A 22,600-nucleotide genomic window follows, 5' to 3' on the forward strand; every position below is an offset into this window, starting at 1 on the left:
GAATTAGGTTTCTCCCGACAAAATAACCTATGCCGACGAAATTTCGTCGGGAGAGGTCTTTTAAAAAAAATTAAATATAAAATTAGAATGTTTAGGTTAATTAATTTTTGAAAATTTTATTTTTAGAAATTACATAATATATTTGACTGATTTAATTAGTTAAATTAGTAATTATATTTTAATTATTATCTATTTAGTGAATAATTAGTATTAAATATTTTAATTAACTTCATGAATTATATTACTTAATAAATAGTAATTCAATTTTTCTTTTTCTTTTTTTCCTGTAATATTCACTAAGTAAATAATAACTTAAACATAATTACTAATCAAAGTAATTAAAAAATAGAAATGCATATTATGCTACTTAAAGGGTTCGTAAAATAGTATAGCCGTGCGGCTATAACTTCTTAAAAAAAATTATAACACTGAGTATAGCCGTGCGGCTGTACTATTTATATGTATAAAAAGAAGAGCACCCCAGGCATTAGGCGAAAGACTTAAATTTTAAAAAAACCAGTATCTCTTTGGTTGTCATTTTTATTTTATTTTATCACCACATAACTCTGTTTTAAAAAAAACCAGTATCTCTTTCGCATACAAAAAGTTGGTAAACAAGTTCGGCCACGTAGCGTTTTTGTATTGAAAAAAATAGACCATCAAGGTCCATTAATTCGATAACGTATTGGGATCGGATTCTGGCCTTAGTTTCAGTAAGATAATATTGAGAAATCTAAATTCCAATCTACCGTGGTTTCATCACAGATTTACTAAAATTCATACTTATGTACCAACAAACAATGCCGAACTTGGAGTCATGTATACTTTAATCGCAAGTTGTACTCGTTTAGGTTGCCAAGTTATTTATGGCATGAAACATAACATGTCAATTTAGTTACCGTTTTGTTCAACAAATTAATCTCTGAAAAAAAATCCTTTCATGAATACACAATTTATTGGATTTATCCTTATGTACACATGTACATGTGAAAAATAAGTTACATATAATCGTCGGTTTGGAAAGCACTGATAACTTAGAAATTAAGTTATATTGTTTCAACAATTTTAAGCCACTAATTATATAAGGAATAAAATCGCAATCTTATTATGCCAAATTATTTACCATTATAGTTCGATACATTGAATTTTTTTTTTTTACAAAATCCATACATGAACAATTCTTTGAATCCAATGCATTCATCATGGATTTGCTAAAAGTCATACTTTTGTACAGACAAATAACACCAATAATAGAATATATATACTTTGAATTTAGGTCGTACACGTTTTGGCTTGAAACCTAATCTGCTAATTTAGTTATCATTCTGGTCGAACAAATTCATCTCTTAAAATAATATTTCTTTCATGGATACACAATTTATTTATCCTATCCTTTTCTACACATGCATTTACAAAAAATAAATTGCGTATAATCTTAGGATTGGAGAGCACAAATAACTTAGAAATTAAGCTTTATGGCTTGAATATGCACCTAATTATACTAGGCATCAAATCGCAATCTTGTTATGCTCAGTGCTTCGAGCGTGTGAAACAATCCCAGCCACACATCTCTCTAGACTAATGGATCACTCTCCACATGTCACTTGGACAAATTACAATAAAGGCCATACACTTGGTTTATTTACCAAAGTGGATACACACATGATTACAAGGCATTGCTTAAGCTAAGCTTTAATTAGCTCATAGCTTATACACTAATAGTGTCTTCACCCCACCCAACAGAATCAGAGTTGCTTAAGGAAGGAAAAAAAGCACTGTCAGCCTTAAATCGAATGGAAGGAATTGTGAATGCCCAAATCCTAAATCGAAATCCTATGGATTGACAAATATTAAACAAAGCAATTCAAAGAATAGCCTTTGGAAACCCAATCAAAACCCTAAATCCTTCATAACAATCAAAACCAAAATTGGACCCCAAAAATAACCTAGGAAGTTGAAAATCAAAAGAGAATAGTCAAAAATTTAAAATTAAAAGTTAATTATAATTTTTGTTAGCCATAGAAAAAAGGGATGGGGCCTTACATATGCTTCCTTTGGTTGGGCTTCCCAGAACAGATGAAATAGCAATAAAATAAGGGAGAGAAAGGGGTGTTTGAGAGGGATGGGCTGAAAACCAAAGGATAGAGGGGGGAGGTGGGAGAGGGGGAGAGGGGTGGAAGAAGACGAGAGAGCGAGAGGGCTTAAGGCTGAATGGGTTTCTCAATTTGAGCTTGGTTTTCATAAAAGAAAAAAAAAATTACCAAGTTTGCTCAGTCCAAAAAAAAAAAGAGGGAGTTTGTGAAAAAATTTCCCGCATAAACTTTGTTGTCACTTAGTATATGTTTTCTCTTACAAAAAAAAAAAATTCACAACGTACTAGGCACATTGTAGACTTTAGTGAAACTTGCAACGCACTTGTGTGTGTTGTAGAATAGCCGTTTAACAACACGCAGCTCTTGCATGTTGTCAAAAAAAAATTTAGGCAACACACATTCAAAAGCACGTTGTAAAAAGTATATTTTACAACACCCATTAAACGCACGTTGTTATATTCATGTTGTTATGTGGTATTTTTCTTGTAGTGTGATGGCTTTGCATGAAACGAAAGTTCATGATGTTGACCTTATTGATTTCCGGTCATAAACAGCCCGAAAATGATATAGACGTCTACTTAGAGCCTTTGATTGATGATTTAAAATCTATGTGGGATGAGATTAGAGGAGTGTATGATGCACACATAAGAGAATACTTTACACTCAAAGGTGTATTACTGTGGACAATTAATGATTTTCCTGCCTATGGGAACTTATTTAGTTGTGTCGTTAAAGGATATAAAGCTTGTCCAATATTCGGCAATGATACACCTAGTCAAAGGTTGAAAAATGGCCACAAAATTTGTTACATGGGGCATAGAAAATGGTTACCAATCAATCATCCATATCGGAGGCAGCATGCAGCTTTTAATGGGAAACCTGAATATGGCACACCTCCCGAGCCATTAACAGGAGAAGAAGTGCTGCCTATGGTTGAAGATATTAATTACATATGGGGCTCGAAAAATGGGGGAAGTATTGGTGAGAATGATGGTGTGACAGAGTTTGTTGGAAGAAGAAATCAAAAATCTTTGATCTCGAGTATTGGAAATACCTTCTTGTGAGGCATGTCCTAAATGTTATGCATATTGAGAAGAATGTTTGCGATAGTATCATTGGTACATTGCTGGAGATCTCTGGAAAAAATAAAGATGGGATTGCTGCTCGGTTAGATTTATTGAACATGGGGGTCAAACTTGATTTGCAACCCAAGTATGGAGAAAGACCTACTCGTTTGCCTCCAAGGCCTTGGAATTTGTCAAGAGCAGAGAAGAGAGTGGTTTGCAATTCTTTCTGTGGTATGAAGGTCCCTGAAGGTTATTCTTCAAATATAAAAAAATCTTGTATCGTTAAAAGATTCAAGACTTCTTGGACTTAAATCTCATGATTGTCATACTTGATGCAACAATTGCTCCCTATGGCAATTCGTTCTGTTTTGGAGAAGCCTGCAAGGTATACAATAACTCGATTGTGCTTCTTCTTCAATGCTATATGTGCAAAGACAGTAGATGTTTCCAAGCTAAATAAGTTGGAAGAAGATGTAGTAGTTACTTTGTGTTTGCTTGAGAAGTACTTTCCCCCTTCATTGTTTGATATCATGGTTCTTCTAGTAGTACATCTTGTCAGAGAAGTTCGTCTATGTGGGCCAGTATATTTTAGATGGATGTATCCATTTGAAAGATATATGAAAGTGCTAAAGGGGTATGTTCAGAACCGTACTTGTCCTGAAGGTTGCATTGCTGAGCGATATATAGCTGAAGAAGTTGTAGAGTTTCGCACCGAGGATTTGTCTGATGTTAGTACAATTGGAGTGCCTTCAAGCCAGAAGATGGGAGTTTCAAAGCTATTATCAGGTTGCACAGTGAGCTTAGTTGATCGGGACTTGTTGAACCAGGCACATCTATATGTCTTGGAGAATACGGAGGAAGTCCTACCTTATATCGAGTACGTATGAATTTTATATGGAGCCATTTTAAATATTATTATTCCTTATGTTTATCTTATATATAAGGGACCGTAATGCTTGATTTTTTCATGTCAATGTAGGGAACATATGATCCACATCAAGACCACTTATCCAAAATTTAGAAAGAGAACAAAATGGCTGCAAGATAAGCACAATAGCACTTTCATTCAATGGCTACACTTTAAGGTATATATGTTATAGGACATAGTCTTCTATTCTCAAACCGTTGTAGTAAATATGGTAAATATAAGTGGCGCTCCTAATTGACCTCTTTTAATCACTTGAAAAACAGATAAATTTGTACATATGAGGATTACACAGAAGTTAACTAATATGTAGTTATTGTATATTTTAGTCTCAAGCAAGTAGTTCTGAATCTCAAAACAAGTAAATATTACTAATTTATTCAGTGTGTGCTAAATATTATTATTTCTTACTAGTTTAGTGTTCGATCCACCGAATTACACGAAAGACTTAAATTTTAAAAAAACCAGTATCTCTTTGGTTGTCATTTTTATTTTATTTTATCACCACATAACTCTGTTTTAAAAAAAACCAGTATCTCTTTCGCATACAAAAAGTTGGTAAACAAGTTCGGCCACGTAGCGTTTTTGTATTGAAAAAAATAGACCATCAAGGTCCATTAATTTGATAACGTATTGGGATCGGATTCTGGCCTTAGTTTCAGTAAGATAATATTGAGAAATCTAAATTCCAATCTACCGTGGTTTCATCACAGATTTACTAAAATTCATACTTATGTACCAACAAACAACGCCGAACTTGGAGTCATGTATACTTTAATCGCAAGTTGTACTCGTTTAGGTTGCCAAGTTATTTATGGCATGAAACATAACATGTCAATTTAGTTACCGTTTTGTTCAACAAATTAATCTCTGAAAAAAAATCCTTTCATGAATACACAATTTATTGGATTTATCCTTATGTACACATGTACATGTGAAAAATAAGTTACATATAATCGTCGGTTTGGAAAGCACTGATAACTTAGAAATTAAGTTATATTGTTTCAACAATTTTAAGCCACTAATTATATAAGGAATAAAATCGCAATCTTATTATGCCAAATTATTTACCATTATAGTTCGATACATTGATTTTTTTTTTTTACAAAATCCATACATGAACAATTCTTTGAATCCAATGCATTCATCATGGATTTGCTAAAAGTCATACTTTTGTACAGACAAATAACGCCAATAATAGAATATATATACTTTGAATTTAGGTCGTACACGTTTCGGCTTGAAACATAATCTGCTAATTTAGTTATCATTCCGGTCGAACAAATTCATCTCTTAAAATAATATTTCTTTCATGGATACACAATTTATTTATCCTATCCTTTTCTACACATGCATTTACAAAAAATAAATTGCGTATAATCTTAGGATTGGAGAGCACAAATAACTTAGAAATTAAGCTTTATAGCTTGAATATGCACCTAATTATACTAGGCATCAAATCGCAATCTTGTTATGCTAACTTATTTACCATTATAGTTCGATAAATTGATTTGTTTACAAAATTCATGCATGGACAATTCGTTGAATCCAACCTCACCGAAATGTGCAATCATGGAAAATAGTTTTCAAATTCGCCTATATATCTTGTAGTCTTTTAAAAAACTAGTGACTCCGAATTTAAGTTTTATAGCACGTACAAACCCATAATCCTTCCTAGCTTTCAACAAATTGAATAGATATGGAGAAAGGTTCATTCAAGTCAGCTTTCCTCATTGTGCTCTTTCTTGTTTCATATGATGGTAAAATACTTCTCTCAATTTATATTTTTGTTACAATGAAAGAGAAATTTATTCTTGACATACTATAATCCGAACGTTAATCCTAACAACATAGGCTAACCTCAACGGCTGACTTCTTTGAGCAATACAACTGCATATAGGAATTTTTTTTTCTCCAACGTGGTTGACTTCACTTATTTTTTTAAAATGTGTATATGTCGTTGATACATCGTTAAAATTATATACTTTAACCTAACAATTGTCGATATTTTCAGCCATAAAGTCTAGTTTAAGTGTATATTTTTGTAACGTCAACTTATGCATAAAGCAGTACGTTCACAATAAAGACAAAAAACAGTTTTATTATGAATTATTGAAATATTACTTGTGGTAGGTGTGCAATTTGGAGTCGAAGCAAGGGGTCCAGTTGTTCGTTATCCGTGCCAAACATCTTCGATATGCCTTCCATGCCAATGCCTCGAGGGTTGGTGTAAGTGTCCGTCAAATGAAATATTGAAGTTCATTCCTCAAGACATCTCTACACACCCACAAGCACAGAAGGAAATGCCATAATCAGTGCTACTTGATACATCAATATATATCATATACTTATGATGTGCACCAAAAATCTTATGTTCTCCCAATATGTTCGTTAAGTGTTTGAATGGATAATAAATAACATCACCTTCTTACTTATAGTTTGCTTGGTTTGAATTTCTTTTCATAATACTGTGACGATAAAGGTGTGGTACACGAGCAAACAGTGAAGTGATTCTAAATTACCGAACACAACGAAAAAAAAATAATTGAAATAGTGTAACACCTAACAATTTTCGCTAATTAGGCGACAACATGAAATTCCACTTTATAGGACATAGTCTTCTATTCTCAAACCGTTGTAGTAAATATGGTAAATATAAGTGGCGCTCCTAATTGACCTCTTTTAATCACTTGAAAAACAGATAAATTTGTACATATGAGGATTACACAGAAGTTAACTAATATGTAGTTATTGTATATTTTAGTCTCAAGCAAGTAGTTCTGAATCTCAAAACAAGTAGTTCTGTACTATTTTTTATTTTTTATTTTTTTTGAAAAGGACCCTCCAGCGATTAGACGCCACGTGTCACTATACTATTTTTGGAAGAAAAAAATCGTAGTATTACCCCACGGCTATACTATTCTAAAAGGTCTATCTATACTATTTAATATATAAATTAAAAAAAAGAAAAGAGGACCCTCCAAGTTTCATTAGCTTGTACTTTATAGATATTAATTTGCTAGTTTCAACATATCCAAAGTAGATATTAATAAGTCACTATATAATATTTTAGTACAATTTTTATAACATATATTATTCGTATTTAATAATATGTGAGAATTATTTGTATAATACGTGAACTTTGTGATAATTACTGAAAATTTTGTAAAAAAATATGTGCAATAAGCATTAGAAATATTTATGTACATGTACAATACGACTATTGTACGTTTGCTTTTTAAAAAATAGTAGATGTGTATAGAATACGAATGTATTATTGAAAAATACATACATACATATGTATATATAAGACTATATTTTAAAGAAACTAATTATATATTTTTTATAAACAATTTTAAAAAAATAACATAAACACTTCTCCCGACGAAATTTCGTCGGCATAGGTCTATGCCGGCAAATATTTGTCAGATTAGGTTTCTCCCGAAAAAATAACCTATGCCGACGAAATTTCGTCGGCAGAGGTCTTTTAAAAAAAATTAAATATAAAATTAGAATGTTTAGGTTAATTAATTTTTAAAAATTTTATTTTTAGAAATTACATAATATATTTGACTGATTTAATTAGTTAAATTAGTAATTATATTTTAATTATTATCTATTTAGTGAATAATTAGTATTAAATATTTTAATTAACTTCATGAATTATATTACTTAATAAATTGTAATTCAATTTTTCTTTTTCTTTTTTTCCTTTAATATTCACTAAGTAAATAATAACTTAAACATAATTACTAATCAAACTAATTAAAAAATAGAAATACATATTATGCTACTTAAAGGTTTCGTAAAATAGGATAGCCGTGCGGCTATACCTTTTTGAAAAAAATTATAACACTGAGTATAGCCGTGCGGCTGTACTATTTATATGTATAAAAAGAAGAGCGCCCCAGGCATTAGGCGCCACGTGTCAAGACAATTCTACTTTTTTTAAAAAAAAATTAAAAACACAGAGTATAGCCGCCCGGCCGTACTATTTTTTATTTTTTATTTTTTTTTAAAAGGACCCTCCAGCGATTAGACGCCACGTGTCACTATACTATTTTTGGAAGAAAAAAATCGTAGTATTACCCCACGGCTATACTATTCTAAAAGGTCTATCTATACTATTTAATATATAAATTAAAAAAAAGAAAAGAGGACCCTCCAAGTTTCATTAGCTTGTACTTTATAGATATTAATTTGCTAGTTTCAACATATCCAAAGTAGATATTAATAAGTCACTATATAATATTTTAGTACAATTTTTATAACATATATTATTCGTATTTAATAATATGTGAGAATTATTTGTATAATACGTGAACTTTGTGATAATTACTGAAAATTTTGTAAAAAAATATGTGCAATAAGCATTAGAAATATGTATGTACATGTACAATACGACTATTGTACATTTGCTTTTTAAAAAATAGTAGATGTGTATAGAATACGAATGTATTATTGAAAAATACGTACATACATATGTATATATAAGACTATATTTTAAAGAAACTAATTATATATTTTTTATAAACAATTTTTAAAAAATAACATAAACACTTCTCCCGACGAAATTTCGTCGGCATAGGTCTATGCCGGCAAATATTTGTCGGATTAGGTTTCTCCCGACAAAATAACCTATGCCGACGAAATTTCGTCGGCAGAGGTGTTTTAAAAAAAATTAAATATAAAATTAGAATGTTTAGTTTAATTAATTTTTGAAAATTTTATTTTTAGAAATTACATAATATATTTGACTGATTTAATTAGTTAAATTAGTAATTATATTTTAATTATTATCTATTTAGTGAATAATTAGTATTAAATATTTTAATTAACTTCATGAATTATATTACTTAATAAATAGTAATTCAATTTTTCTTTTTCTTTTTTTCCTTTAATATTCACTAAGTAAATAATAACTTAAACATAATTACTAATCAAAGTAATTAAAAAATAGAAATACATATTACGCTACTTAAAGGGTTCGTAAAATAGTATTGTCGTGCGGCTATACCTTTTTGAAAAAAATTATAACACTGAGTATAGTCGTGCGGCTGTACTATTTATATGTATAAAAAGAAGAGCACCCCAGGCATTAGGCGCCACGTGTCAAGACAATTCTACTTTTAAAAAATTAAAAATTAAAAACACAGAGTATAGCCGCCCGGCTGTACTATTTTTTATTTTTTATTTTTTTTGAAAAGGACCCTCCAGCGATTAGACCCCACGTGTCACTATACTATTTTTGGAAGAAAAAAATCGTAATATTACCCCACGGCTATACTATTCTAAAAGGTCTATCTATACTATTTAATATATAAATTAAAAAAAAGAAAAGAGGACCCTCCAAGTTTCATTAGCTTGTACTTTATAGATATTAATTTGCTAGTTTCAACATATCCAAAGTAGATATTAATAAGTCACTATATAATATTTTAGTACAATTTTTATAATATATTATTCGTATTTAATAATATGTGAGAATTATTTGTATAATACGTGAACTTTGTGATAATTACTGAAAATTTTGTAAAAAAATATGTGCAATAAGCATTAGAAATATGTTTGTACATGTACAATACGACTATTGTACGTTTGCTTTTAAAAAAATAGTAGATGTGTATAGAATACGAATGTATTATTGAAAAATACGTACATATATATGTATATATAAGACTATATTTTAAAGAAACTAATTATATATTTTTTATAAACAATTTTAAAAAAATAACATAAACACTTCTCCCGACGAAATTTCGTCGGCACAGGTCTATGCCGGCAAATATTTGCCGGATTAGGTTTCTCCCGACAAAATAACCTATGCCGACGAAATTTCGTCGGGAGAGGTCTTTTAAAAAAAATTAAATATAAAATTAGAATGTTTAGGTTAATTAATTTTTGAAAATTTTATTTTTAGAAATTACATAATATATTTGACTGATTTAATTAGTTAAATTAGTAATTATATTTTAATTATTATCTATTTAGTGAATAATTAGTATTAAATATTTTAATTAACTTCATGAATTATATTACTTAATAAATAGTAATTCAATTTTTCTTTTTCTTTTTTTCCTTTAATATTCACTAAGTAAATAATAACTTAAACATAATTACTAATCAAAGTAATTAAAAAATAGAAATACATATTATGCTACTTAAAGGGTTCGTAAAATACTTAGTGTAAAAATTATAAAACTGAGTATAGCCGTGCGGCTGTACTATTTATATGTATAAAGAAAATAGCACCCCAGGCATTAGGCGCCACGTGTCAAGACAATTCTACTTTTTTTAAAAAAATTAAAAACACAGAGTATAGCCGGCCGGCTGTACTATTTTTTATTTTTTATTTTTTTTGAAAAGGACCCTCCAGCGATTAGACGCCACGTGTCACTGTACTATGTTTGGAAGAAAAAAATCGTAGTATTACCCCACGGCTATACTATTCTAAAAGGTCTATCTATACTATTTAATATATAAATTAAAAAAAAGAAAAGAGGACCCTCCAAGTTTCATTAGCTTGTACTTTATAGATATTAATTTGCTAGTTTCAACATATACAAAGTAGATATTAATAAGTCACTATATAATATTTTAGTACAATTTTTATAACATATATTATTCGTATTTAATAATATGTGAGAATTATTTGTATAATACGTGAACTTTGTGAGAATTACTGAAAAGTTTGTAAAAAAATATGTGCAATAAGCATTAGAAATATGTATGTACATGTACAATACGACTATTGTACGTTTGCTTTTTAAAAAATAGTAGATGTGTATAGAATACGAATGTATTATTGAAAAATACGTACATACATATGTATATATATATAAGACTATATTTTAAAGAAACTAATTATATATTTTTTATAAACAATTTTAAAAAAATAACATAAACACTTCTCCCGACGAAATTTCATCGGCATAGGTCTATGCCGGCAAATATTTGTCGGATTAGGTTTCTCCCAACAAAATAACCTATGCCGACGAAATTTCGTCGGGAGAGGTGTTTTAAAAAAAATTAAATATAAAATTAGGATGTTTAGGTTAATTAATTTTTTAAAATTTTATTTTTAGAAATTGCATAATATATTTGATTGATTTAATTAGTTAAATTAGTAATTATATTTTAATTATTATCTATTTAGTGAATAATTAGTATTAAATATTTTAATTAACTTCATGAATTATATTACTTAATAAATAGTAATTCAATTTTTGTTTTTCTTTTTTTCTTTTAATATTCACTAAGTAAATAATAACTTAAACATAATTACTAACTAGCCTCCCTGCACACACTTCCACGCGTACGAGAGGCTTTTTTTAATCACGCGCGCTACGCGCGACTTCCAAAGTTCCGTAAATATTTTTTTGCAATTGTATTTGTATAGATGTCCCGCGTGCAATTGTTTCAAAAGTTTCATATTTTAATCGCGCGCGTGTGATATATCGTCGTCTTAAAAGTTTTCCTTTATCGCCCGTTGTAAACTGCAAAGATGGACGTCTAGAAAAATACAAGCGGAAGCGCGTGCAAGGAGGCTAGTGTAATGAACTTTTGGAGCTAAGGGGATTCTTATTCAATTAATTACCGACACGTTAATATATATATATAAGTATTATCCAAAGCAAATCCAACATTAATAGGAAAATCTCAAATAATATAAGTAAAATAATATTTTCATTCTACACAACATCGTAGTTTTAGATGATGGACATAAATATTTACATAATATGCACATAGGAGGAAGACATGCAACGATCAAGACCACTTGTGTCACCTGTTCCTCTCTAATTGATCTTTTACTTTTTCATTTTCAATCTGTAAATAAATAACATGAGATGAGACCAAGTTTAAACATATACTTTTAAATTTTGACAAATTTTAGCATAATTTGGGAACATGTATACTCACCTTCAATTTTGATAGTTTATCCTTTGCTACATCCCTACTCCAATTATCGGAAGAAAACTGTACCAAAAATAGTGTCATTTTCAAAAATCCAGAGACAAAAGAAAAATCCAGAGACAAAAGAAAAATCCTTTCGTTTCTTTATAAGAAGCCAAGTTTAACAATAAAATAATTAATAAGAAATTTCTAGATGTACGTCTCAACAGTTTGTTTTTTTCTTTCATCGCATGTAAACCGTTGTAGTTGCATTCGCAATTGCTCTGACGTGGAAACTTATTTGAAGCCTATGTGCTGTATTGGTGGTTAAACCTCTGGATTGGAAATATACCAAATTTACCGTGTTAAAAAAATTTATCCTTTTTATTTTATTTTATTATTTTTGTTTCATTTTCTTCCTTTTGTTTCTCAGCAAAGAAGAACAAATGATCATTTCAACTGTTGTAGTCAAACAAATTCTTTGATCCCATTGTTGTTAGGAAACAAACAACATTTAATACAACACATAATTTTTTATGAATATAACTAAATTTCAAGGCCGATAAACCTAAAGAAGTTGAAGACCCACACGTGCAGCCGATCTATCTACAACAACAATGAGAGAACAACAACTCCTGCACAACAATTATCGTGGGTTTGATAATTCATGAAGCCAGTAGCAAAAGAAAACTTGAAGTATAATGAAAAAAAAAAAAACAGGAAAACCTTTCCTCCCTTTTCCTCCCTCCCACTCTATTTTAATTCCTGTAGCAAATGAATCCTCTGAGAAATAAAAGAAAACCAAAAAGAGGGATAAAAAGAAGGCATCAAACCAAAGCGTCATAGAAAACCAAACCAAAAGAACTGAAAACTGGAGAGAAGGCAGAGAAATAAATGTATAATTAAAAGATAATCAAAAGCTTTTTTTATTGAGCCTATTAAATGTCAAATGTCACAAAATGCACAAAATCATGAGAAAGAGAATTACCTGAGAGGATTGGTGAATTAGTTAGACATCACGGTTTTGTACCCCAAACCCAAACATATGATTCTGTATTCAGAAGGAATAAAACCATGAACCAAAAAAAAATAAAAATAAAGCCAGACTAAGCATCCAAACAGATATATCACTTAAGTGGTGTAATGAAAACATAGAATAAACAAAAAAGCACAATTTGGTATCTCTGGTTTCATCGGCTGAGAGCTATCATAATTGGTGGTTCCTCAGCCATTTTGTCTGCTCTTTCTGCTCATCTGAGCCATGGCTGAAGGATCGCCTGGGGGTTTTATGGAACCTCCTCGCTTTCCTAAGCGGATACGGTCGTCGGAGGAAATTAGTTCAGTTTGCGAAGTCGAGCCTGTTCCGATGGTTGATTCGTCGCCTGAAATTGTCCCGCCAGCACATGTGCCCCTGTTTGTGGGATCTGGAAGCTTTCGTGATAAGCTCATGAATCAAGTAAATTTGACCAAGAATGTGGGTATTGCTATTGACTCTTTGGATGCGGATTATGAGGAGCTTACTGATAATGACGATGTGGTGACTTCACGTGGGGATCGAGGACCAAGCATCCAATTCTCTGATCGTGCGATGAATAGGCTTTGCCAACCATGGAAGAACGCTCTAATCATCAAGCTTTTGGGTAGGTCTCATACCTACAATTATCTACGTGACCGATTGCAACAAAAGTGGAGTCTTAAGGGTGATTGGAAATTGATTGATTTGGTGAATGACTATTTTGTGGTCAAATTTGATCTGGAAGATGATCTGAACTTTGTGCTTACTGAAGGCCCTTGGATTATTGCTGGACAGTACTTGACTCTTCAGAAATGGCGACTTGGTTTCTGCCCTGCAACAGCTCATATAACCCGAATGGCGGTGTGGATTCGAGTGTCTGCCATCCAACTGGAGTGTTTTGATGTCTGGGCTCTCAAAAGAATCGGAAATCTGCTGGGTAAGCTTCTTAAGATTGATGCCCTCACTACTAGTCAAAATAGGGGTAAATTTGCCAGGTTGTGTGTTGAGCTTGATTTGACTAAGCCTCTGGATGCTTTTGTCCAGATTAATCAAACTTGGTATAATGTTGAATATGAAGGTTTACCAGATATTTGTTATCTCTGTGGGCTTTATGGACACAAGCGTGAGAACTGTACTTTGAGAGAGAAGCCTTCAACGGAGGGGAATGGGAGAACTTGTGCTGGTTCTGGGTTGGAACAAGTGGACCCAGATGTTGTTATGGGAAAGGAACATGTTGACAATGATGTGGAGCATTTACGAGGTCCGTGGATGAACGTCCCTCCTAGGAGGAGGCCTAAAAATGATTCTAAAGGTTTGAATGGGCAGAATAATGGTCTTAAGCATCAACCATCTCGGTTTGATGCTTTGAGAAAGATTGGAGATGATTTTGGGCATGACGTTGTGGAAGGTGGTGGTGGTGTTTTTTTGCCTCGAGCTCAGGCTAGCGCTCATGCTACTTCTGGACTAAGTGAAAAGGTGTGGACTAAATCGAAAAATCCTAAAGTTGGGGCTAGATCTGTTTTACAAGATATCTCAAATAAGAAGGTAGCTTTGAGCTCTAAAGGGGCAGTTGTTAATCCAAGCATGATGGGTGATAAGGGTGATAACTTGGTTAGGATTTTGAATAAAGGTAAAGGGGTGTTTGGTGAAAAGAGGGACTATCATGGGGGATCTATGAATGATCAACTAGATGATTGGGTAGGGGGTCAATTCTTGCCCAAGGATAAGGGTGTGTATATATTTGGTCATCAACCACCAAATATAGCAACTAAGAATGATAAACAGATAGAGGAGCCGGAGCCTGATGTGGATAATGCCTCTCTGGCCTCTGCTATGACAGATGGTTTCTGTCCTGTGGAAGGAATGGACCTTTCTGAAGGTCAAGTTCACACAAAGGGTGAGACAGATGCTAATCATACCTTCACAGATGGAGGTATGACCTTTGGCTCTTGATTTGTGGGGTGAGCCCCTGAGTGATCCATCTCTATTATCTTATTTTATGGATATTTTGTGTTGGAATGTTCGTGGTGCAGCCTGCACAAAGTTCAAATTTAATATGATGGAGTTAATTCGTCTTCATCATATGGATCTCCTTTTTGTTTGTGAACCTAGGATTGGTGGGAGCAAGGCTCTTAAAGTAATCAAATCCTTAGGGTTTTCTGGTTTTGAGGTGGTTGATCCTATTGGTTTTTCTGGTGGTATGTGGCTTCTCTGGAATGAAAATAGAATTCGGGTGGAGATTATTGGTACTTCTGATCAATCTATTTCTTCTTGCGTTTCTTGGCATGGTCAACAGCCTTGGTTGTTTTCTGGTGTTTATGCTAGCCCTTGCTATGCTAAAAGGGAGAAGTTGTGGGAATACTTGGATTTTATGGCTAGCTGTCATAAGATGCCTTGGCTCCTGGCTGGTGATTTTAATGAAATGCTCAATGTAGATGACAAGGTTGGAGGATCTCATTTATGTAGAATTAAGGGCTTTAAGAAGTGGTTTGATGATCATAGTATGGTTGATTTAGGCTATTCGGGGCCTAAATTCACTTGGAGCAATAACAGAATCTTTGAAAGACTGGATAGAGCTGTGTGTAATACTGAATGGAGGCAATCTTTTGCTGATGCTTTTGTTCAGCATCTTCCAAGGACCAAGTCTGATCATTGCCCCATTAAAATTTGTCTCAAATCTAGAATGGTTTCTTGTCCTAACAGTAGACCTTTTAGATTTGAGGCCATGTGGTTAAAGCATGAACAATTTCAAAATTTTGTGATCCCAAAATGGGAACAAGGGGCTGGGTCGGCTTTGCATAAATCATGGGGGTTGGTAGAACCTCTTAAGCAGTGGAATTTGACTATTTTTGGTCATTTAAAGCAAAGGAAAGTGAAGCTTCTAGCTCGGCTCAATGGTATTCAGAGGGTGTTGTATCACAGGCCTAATAGGTCTCTTAGTCAGTTGGAGGAATCTCTTGTTGCGGAGTATAATGTTGTTTTGGAGCAAGAGGCCTTATTTTGGCAACAGAAGTCAAGGGTTAAATGGCTTCAAGAAGGTGACCGTAATACAAAGTTTTTTCACCTAACCACCATTGTTAGAAGAAGAAGAAATAGAATTGAAAAGCTGAAAAATGACAATGATATGTGGGTAGAGGAGGCTGAAGGTTTAAAAGAGCTTGCTGTGAATTATTTTCTTGGCCTCTTCTCTATGGCTCCTAGGGATCACAGTGGTCTATCCATGCCTAATCTGTTTCCCAGTATCAACGATGTGGATTTGAATGGTTTGGTGGCTCGTGTTGATATCAACGAAGTCAAGAGAAGTCTCTTCAATATAGGTGGTCTCAAAGCCCCTGGAGTAGATGGGTTTCCTGCCTATTTTTACCAAAATCAGTGGAAGATGTGTGGTAATGATATTTATGATCTGGTAGTTCAAGCTTTCAGGGAGCGTCACATTCTCAAAGGTTTGAATGCTACTTTGATCACTCTAGTTCCTAAAGTGGCTAATCCTGTTTCTATGATGCATTTTCGCCCTATTAGCCTATGTTGCACTCTTTATAAAGTTATTTCTAAAGTGATTGTTGCTAGGTTGAGGCCTATTTTGCCTAAGCTAATTAGTCCTCATCAGGTAAGTTTTGTTCCTGGTAGGCATATTACAGATAATATCCTTATTGCTCAAGAAATTATGTTTAAATTTCGGAATACTAAGGGGAAAAAAGGGTTTATGGCTTGGAAGATTGATTTATCTAAAGCCTATGATCGGTTGAGTTGGAACTTTATCGAGGTTGTTCTTCATGAAGTAGGCCTGCCTGCTAGCTTGATTCAGTTGATCATTGAGTGTGTTTCTTCTGTCACCTATCAAGTTTGTGTGAATGGGGAGCTCACCTCGACTTTTACTCCTAGCAATGGTATTAGACAGGGTGATCCACTCTCACCTTATCTTTTTGTTCTTTGCATTGAAAAACTCTCTCACCTTATTGTGGAGGCTGTGGGGAAGCATATATGGAAACCTGTGAAAGCTTCTCAAGCTGGGCCTGCTATTTCCCATTTGTTTTTTGCCGATGATTTGATTCTTTTTGCTGAAGCTAGTTCTCACCAAGCAAGAATTATGAAGCAGTGCTTGGACCTTTTTTGTAAAGCTTCTGGTCAGATTGTCAACTTTGAAAAGTCTGCAATATATTGCTCCCCTAATATTAGCAAAGAGGTGGCTGCTAATATTAGTTGTATATGTGGTTCACCTCTCACTACGAACCTAGGCAATTACTTAGGGATGCCTCTATTACACTCTAGGGTGACTAAGGTTACTTATTGCAATCTTGTGGATAAAGTGCATGCTAGGCTGGCGTCTTGGAAAAGTAAGGTTCTCTCTGCTGCTGGAAGGGCAACTCTAATTCAAGCTGTCACTTCAGCGATTCCAGTGTATGCTATGCAAACATCTAAACTTCCTATGAGCATTTGCGAGGATTTGGATAAGGTGAATCGCAATTTCTTTTGGGGAGGCAGTGAGAAGAAGCATAAGATTCACTTGTGTCAGTGGGATCTGGTGTGTAAACCTAAAAGTAAGGGTGGTTTGGGTCTGAAGAAAACTCATGATATGAATCAAGCTCTCCTAGCTAAAGTTGGCTGGAGATTATTGAGGAAGGATGAGGGGTTGTGGGCCCAAATTTTTGAAAAGAAATATATTAAGAGCCATTCCTTTTGTGAGCCTAATATGGTCCCAAAACAAAATTGTTCTCCTACCTGGAAGGGGATTATGTTTGGTGCTCATCTGCTTGACAAAGGGTTAATTTGGAGGCTCGGGAAAGGCGATAAGGTTAAGTTTTGGAGGGATAAATGGATCAGTAATGTGCCTCTGATGCAGATAGTGGATCTTGCTCCTGATCTCAATTTGAACTCCCTTGTCTCTGATTTTTTTGTGAATGGTTGGTGGGATGTGGAGAAGTTGAGGAGTGTTCTCCCTGAGGATTGGGTCCAAAAAGTTACTGGTTGTTCAGCTGATTTTCAGGGCTTATTGGAGGATTGTCAGATCTGGAAACCTACTTCTAATGAGTTATTCTCTGTCAAGTCTGCGTACAGCTTGCTTTTTCAGGGGGCAGATTGGCTAAATCCTTGGTGGAGAGTTCTATGGAAGCTTCGAATCCCTCCTAAACTCCAAATTTTCTTTTGGTTGGTTTTCCAGGAGAAAATTCTCTCAAATGAGCAGCGAGTTCGAAGGCATCTTATTGGGAATGGCGCCTGCGATTACTGTAAGTGGCCTATTGAATCTACTTTGCATATCTTAAGGGATTGTTCTAGAGCTAGAAAGGTCTGGGATCTCTTTATGAATTCTACGCAAGCTTTGCCTTTTTTCCAAACTGATTTTCATCCTTGGATGTTAAGCAATTTGTGTTCTAAGGCTCACTTTACTCAGATTCCATGGAGAATTATGTTTGTTTTTATATGCTGGTATATTTGGAAATGGAGAAATGACTTTATTTTTAAAGATGAAACTGATTTGCCTTTTAACCCCAGAGATTTGATTTTTACTGCTGCAAAGGATTGGTTTCATGCCACTGTTGGTATTAATAGCGGAGCTAATAAGGTGCAAGTGTTGTTGGCTTGGGTCCCTCCTGATATTGGTGTGGTCAAGTTAAATATAGATGGGTCTTGCAGGAGCAGTACTGGTGCCATTGGTGCTGGGGGGGTCCTGAGAGATCATGTGGGTCAATGGATTGGTGGCTTTGCTGTCAACTTAGGCCAGGGAGAAGTGCTCGAAGCTGAGTTGTGGGGTCTGTTTTTTGGGTTGAATTTGGCTGTTGAGAAAAAAGTAGATGATATTGTTGTTGAGATGGATTCTGAGACTGCTGTGCTTCTTATTCAGAGTAAGGTTTTGAATGCTTGCCATCCTAATGCTGGGGTGGTCAGTAGTTGTAAAAGACTTATGAATTTGTTTCGAATGATCAAGCTTCAACATATCTATAGAGAGAGGAATGATGTAGCTGATGGGTTGGCTACTTGGAGTCACAATCTGGACTTGGGCTGTTACTATCTTGAGGAGAGTCCTGCTTGGCTTGGTCATTTATTGCTTGCTGATTCTTTGGGAGCTGTTAAGGCTCGTCTGATTAGTACTAGTTAGTTGTTGTGTTGGTGTTTGGGGGTTTTCTCCCCCCTTTTCTTCATAAAAAAAAAAAAAAAAACATAGAATAAACAATTATTTCAATGTAATCGGTTTTGTTGAAAGCAGCTCACCAATTCCTCTGCAAGCCTCCTGCACTTTGGGAAGTTGAACCCCCCTTGTGAAAACCTACAATGTTAACAATTCACATTAAGGAACGAAAGTAAAAGAAAATAGCCATTTGAACGAAATTTGAAACAGATGCAATAACTAATTGCATACGTCTTTATTTAAAACCAATCTCAATACATCAAGGTCTAATTGCATACGTCTGGTTGAACATAAAAGCCTCCAGCTGCTGTCTTCTTTGTCACCAATTTAACTATCAAAGAAACAAATATCAGCATAAAAAGAAACAAACCTCTAAAAAGAGAAGAAACACAGCCACGGCCAGTAAGTCCTTTAGCAGTTTTCCTCCCCTTGAACTCCCTCCATCTCTATCATCCTCATTTTGCTTTTAATTCCTCTACCAAAGGAATCCCAAGAGAAAAAAAAAAAATAGAAGGAAAAAAATCATAGCATAATCTGTATACATGCGGTCCTCCTCGTCTTAGAACCCTTTCACCCCGTTCACCTTCCTGGCTTGGGTTTCATATCACAGTCATGGCCAAAAGAGATGTTCTCACCTACCAACTGCTCCACATAACCAAGTGAGCAGGGGTTGCAATATCCACAATATACAACATATACATATATATATATATATATATATATATATATATAATAGTAGAAATATAGCAATAGTAGTCATTGTCATCAGTTTAAGACAATCTATAAGTTATGGCAAGTTTAAATCTCAATTATATATGAAGAACCAACAATACACAAAAAGAGGGTTGCATTTCCTAGAATGCAGTAATGTATATGGATGAAACTATTTTTCATTCTTACAAAAATGCAATCATTGCAGCAAACATAAACAGATTGGCAAAAAAAGAAAAACAACATAAACAGATTGCTTCTTTATATAACCTGAGAAGAGAACCAAACAAAGCACTCAGTAAGGAAATAACATAATAACAAATACACAAAATTCGTGATGAAAGAATAACAAAACCCACCATTTCATAAAATGAACGACCAAGGAACAAATATGAGACTTGTTGCAACATCTCTCTGTTTTCTCTTCAAAGTATTCTCTGCAAAAGAGTGGAAAAAAAAAAAAAAAAACTCCACCATGTCATTTGAATTCGTAGAACAAAACCAAAAACATTTTATCAAACACCTACCCTGCGAATTAACCATGCGAGTAAACACCTACCCTATTCTTGGTGTTGCAGCAACTGTTCTTGAATAATCAAGAATCCAAATATAAGTTGAATAACCAAACTTTCATTCATATCTTAAATTTCATACCTACCATTTCATATAGCAAATAAAAATCAATCCGATAAATGGTGGGCATGCAGCAAAAGGAGTAAGTTTCTCAAAAATCTATTACCCACTGTAATTTACCGTTTCATTTGGACACGGGTCTGATATGAACACAAAAGCCATGAGAACCGTTCAACATACACGATAGAGAAATACGGAAAATCATCAACAAACACCTTTTCCTCTAAAACCTTCTCTGAACGTGAAAGATCACAAAACCCAATCAAAGAAAGAACATAATACAAATAAGAAAGAAAGATCTGTTAGGCTTACCACCTTCTAAAACTTTCAGTTGAAATCATAGGTGTTTAATTCTTGGAGATGCTGGGAAGGAACCCAATTAAATGAGAAATTTTCTGAGGAAACCAAAACAACAGTAAAAGAGGGATAAAAAGAAGGCACAAATTAAGCGGGGAAAACCTGGGAAATTGGTGAAGCTGGCAAGGAGCGTTGTGGTTGTTCCCAGTCGTGGTTCTCTATTTTTTTGCTCCTCTTTCTGTTTTTCACACTGTAAGAAGAAAGGCCTATGATAACTGGGTGTGAAGGAAGTGAGGGGCAAACTGAAAGGAACTGCTACTGGAACTGCTCCTAGAACACGACGAGGCAGAAGAAACTGATAAGAAGAGCAACTGCTCTGGAGTGAGGGTCTGTACCTTTTTCTTTTCATTTTAATTTTTTTAAAGTTATGCGTAATTGTTCTTAAGTGCTGCTAAACGAACCTTAAAATTAACTGAGTACACCCTATGATATAAGTATACCCTAATATTTAAATCAAAATGTAAAATTAACTAAGTACACCCTATTTAATTACCAAAAATACCCCGGATACACCCTAATCCACTGTATTACATAGCACCCATTCGAATCTGGTAACAACATTCATCAAGGTTAAGTGGCATACTAAATTATTCGGATATCATGGCTGAGCTTTGATTCAAAGGCAGTAGAAAGCCCCTTGTTTTTTCTGTGATTTATTATTCGTCATTGCCATGTGGTTCTTTTATTGAATAAATGATGTTTACCGGGTTCGAGTTTGAATTCTCTCTACATCACTTTCCCTTATTCGAGTTTGAATGAATTAGCACATGTACCTTGCTCAACCACATAATGGAATAGGGTTTCTATCTATTTTTCCCAGTTAAGCAGATTCTTCAACTCAAATCCCAAAAGTTTCAATCTTTATTTTCTTAGTTTTCACCCAAATTGAATTTGGTTTTTTCTTCAATTTTTTAGAATTTCAATACACAATTACCGAATTCCAGTTTCAATTCCAAGTAAGCACGTATGAACTCGCTTGGTATTTGGAGGTTTTTTAATCTTTTTATTGTCAATAAAAGGAAATAACAGAGTTTTTGGAGTAGGGTTTTTCGTTTATGTTTGAGTAGAGTTGAATATGGTGAGTAGGGTGTACTTATTAAAATTACATTTATTTCATAATTCAAAATATCCTTTTTGGTAATTTTATATTATGATAAATTAGTAATTTAATAAATAGTTTGATAGTATGGTGTACTCAGTTATTTTTAGGGTTCATTTAGCACCACTCTTGTTCTTTTACAATTATATCCTGCTTTAATTAAAATAAGTGCGTTTTAATTAAAGCATTGAAATTATTAATTAAATAAGGATAATATAGTAAATTCATACATTTTCATATTTTAAAAAATTAAAATTAAAAGAGAGATTAGATAATGGATCCTATTTTTATGGAACATAACTACCCATTATTATTTTTAATTCTAAAATAAAATAAAATAAATTTAAAAAAAAGCCTCTCGCAAGCATGGAAGCGCGTGCAGAGAGGCTAGTATCTATATATATAAAGCAAAAGGCAGAGAATGGTGAAACATTCAAAATACCAAAAAATGTCCTTATTAATGCAAACATTAATAAATGAAATTATTAATTAAATGAGGATAATATGGTAAATTCACACTTTTTCATATATAAAAAATTTAAAATTAAAAGAAAAATTAGATAATGGATCCTCCTTTTAAGGAACACAACTACCCATTATCTTTTTTTAAATCTAAAATAAATTTAATTAAAAAAAAAAAAAAAAAGCCTCTCGCATGTGCGGAAGCGCATGCGGAGAGGCTA

The 22,600-nt window shown here is 33.4% G+C and overlaps 1 long non-coding RNA gene across 14 annotated transcripts; it reads right to left on the reverse strand.

Moving 5' to 3' along the window:
• Positions 1-12,440: 12,440 nt before the first annotated feature.
• On the reverse strand, positions 12,441-21,154 carry LOC110752840 (uncharacterized). 14 transcript variants are annotated; one of them, XR_015835236.1, is made up of 9 exons: positions 20,921-21,154; positions 20,777-20,824; positions 20,582-20,696; positions 20,388-20,482; positions 19,488-20,265; positions 19,201-19,255; positions 12,967-13,029; positions 12,705-12,761; positions 12,441-12,613 (listed from the first exon to the last, which is right to left on the reverse strand). It is a non-coding gene; the product is annotated as an uncharacterized LOC110752840 (long non-coding RNA). The 14 variants fall into 14 exon arrangements; XR_015835235.1 differs by lacking the exons at positions 20,388-20,482; positions 20,582-20,696 and having other exon boundaries at positions 19,488-19,759; positions 20,188-20,265; XR_015835234.1 differs by lacking the exon at positions 20,388-20,482.
• Between the last annotated feature and the right edge of the window lie 1,446 nt (positions 21,155-22,600).

The sequence above is a fragment of the Prunus avium genome, chromosome 4 (genome assembly GCF_965620075.1).
Source record: "Prunus avium chromosome 4, drPruAviu1.hap1.1, whole genome shotgun sequence".
NCBI lineage: Eukaryota > Viridiplantae > Streptophyta > Magnoliopsida > Rosales > Rosaceae > Prunus > Prunus avium.